The sequence below is a fragment of the Astatotilapia calliptera genome, chromosome 3 (genome assembly GCF_964374335.1).
Source record: "Astatotilapia calliptera chromosome 3, fAstCal68.1, whole genome shotgun sequence".
NCBI lineage: Eukaryota > Metazoa > Chordata > Actinopteri > Cichliformes > Cichlidae > Astatotilapia > Astatotilapia calliptera.
In genome coordinates, this window is record NC_137424.1 from 33,976,153 (window position 1) to 33,978,876 (window position 2,724).

Sequence of the window (2,724 nt, forward strand, 5' to 3'; positions counted from 1 at the left end):
TGTTGTGCACACGCCTTTCTATGAATAGCAGTTGAGGTAAAGTAACACAAAAGAAGCTGTAACTTTTAAACATACCACTTTTTGTTTGACTAACTCAAACTTCTAAGTTTCAGCTAAACTTTGCAACTCAGAACAAGGAATGCAGGTTTAGTCCCCATCGGGAAACAATCTTTTAATGGCTGCTATGAAACGAATGATTACATCCAACAAAAACGGTCTCAGTGGTCACATGGGTACCAGAGTGTTGCTTCAAGACGGACTTGGAAAACTGAGCATAGATGCACACCACATACATCCACACATATATTGTTATAGGAGTTTGTGGTAAAATAACGAGGTACGCACACATTTGCAGAAATGTTCCCCTCTGACTTTTCCCCCTTTTTCCCCCTCTTCATTGCTGCTGCACCACATCCCCCTCCCTCTTCCCCCTTTCCCTCACTTCCCTCTGCTATAAATTTCATCCCTTGTCTTTTGCTATTGAATCATAAATCATACACACACATCCTGTAACACCCCCACCCCCCCATCCCCTGCTCCCTATACTTTTTATTACACAATAGCGCAGACTTTATGTCAGAGGGCAGACATGCTTAATGTGTTTTTGTGTGTGTGTGTGTGGGGGGGGGGGGGGGGGGGGGTGTCTTCCACTCCATCTACTTCAGGCTTTCCTGTGCTCTTGGTCCCCACCCCAGGCTGCACCGGTGACTTAGTCCGATGTAGCTCGCACACAGAAACACATTTGCATGTACAGTTTGTGCACACACTGTGGAACATCAGACACACCCTCACACACAGACAAACAGGACATGACTCGTTAATGCACACACACGCAAAGCACCCAAAACTCTAATACTGGCCTTTATTTTTCTGCAGAAACTCAGAATTCTTGCAATATTCCTGCATGCAGGTGCTTATGATCCAAGGTTCTGTTAGCACTGCAATGAACAACAGGCATGCACTGTGTTTAATTTAAGCATGACTAAAAAAAATCCTCATGTTGTACATTTGTTCCTGAAAGTTTGAAAGAATGAGAAACGGCGTTGCCAATACTGCTGCTTCACTCCCCCTCCAGTTCCCCCCGTGTGTTCTACACTGTGGGCCTCAAGTGTTCAGATTCGGGGGCCTCTTGGTTGCTGAATATACTTTGGCTCACATTTATTATGATTTCCATAGTTTATGTATTGTGCCATTGTTATTTACAATCCTGGAAGCTCATATACACACTGCTAAAGTGTCAAATAATGAGGTTAAAGCTTCATTGCTCTAGATGTTGGCAGAGTAGCCCCACCCACCTGCTTTTTTAAACCTTCTGTTTACAAGGGGCAGCCAGTCAGCAGGAACTTGGCTTTAATAGCAGAGAAACAGCCTGTTTTAGACAGTTAAGGAACTGTTGGCTGCACAAAGGTATATGATAAATAAGGATCAGTAAAGTTACTAGCTTTGAAGCTGGAAATGAGTAGAATATGTTCTCTTTAAATGGAAAGGTCTTGCATGTTCATGCTGCACAATCAGTTTGATCAAAGACACTGATAAGACTGAAGCCAGTAATGCCATCAGCAGTGACTTAGTTTATCATAAAACTTAGTATGCTAATTAGCAACATTAAGAAGAGCTAATAAGATAAGATATAAGACTGATTTAATTTATCCCAGATTTAGAAAATTATTTTCTTCTAACAGTTAAAAAAATAGAAGTTGAGATGATCTGGACTTTCTGGCACGGTAAGTTATCCCATGGAAGCAGACGTCTAAAGATGGCTTTAATACAATACTTGTTTGATACTAAGTACTTGTTTTTTAAATATTCTGATGTGTCTGGCACCAACAGCCATACCATGTTCAAAATCACCTTTCTTCACTATTTTGATGCACGGTTTGAACTTCAGCAGGTTGTCTTGACCATGACTGCATGGTTAAATGCAATGAGCTGTTGTGTTCAGCTGATTAGAAAGGTGCTATAAAAGTGTATCATTTACAGAACACAGCGACCTTGATAAAGGTCATAAGCGAAAGTGAAACACATTAGTTAAAAAATAATGTTGTTATTTATACATCGGGTATTACTGGAGTTTTAACTACTGCTTTCTTCCTGCTGTCATCGGTAACCTGAGTTAGCTGGGTGCTGTGACCAAGAAGGAAAGGAACTGTTGTTACGTGGCTCTTCTGCATCAACATTATATGGTCTGATGTTATCTTGGGAGGGAACAGGTTCTCATTCAGGCCGCGTCTGTGACCGTGAGCTATTTAGAGGAGCTGTCTTAGAATTTGTGTTATGGGTGTGTTTCCTTTGCTCGAGGACTTCCAGGGTTCCAGAGATAATGTGGAATTCATGAGAGGAATGCCACGCAGGGGTTCCTTCCTGTCACCTGACTCCATCACTTCCCGCGCTCAGTTTCCGCCGTCTGAATCTCGGAGGAGAATGGTGAGGCTGACGAAAGGGGCAGCGGAACCCGAGCGAGGCCCCTCTCGTAGATTTGATGATGATCGGGATGAAGCCGACTGCTAAACACAATCGAAATGATGAAAAGCGCAGATCTGAAATGTTACCGCTGATGTAAACGATTAGAAAATTTGCAGGAGCAAATGAACGTGGGCAAGAGATCAAATGAAAGGGATTAAACAAAGAAAGAGTTTGCTTTAAATGTGTGTGTGTGTGTGTGTGGGGGGGGGGGGGGGGGACATGTGCATGAAAAAAGGCAATAAAGAGAAAGAGAGAGGTGAT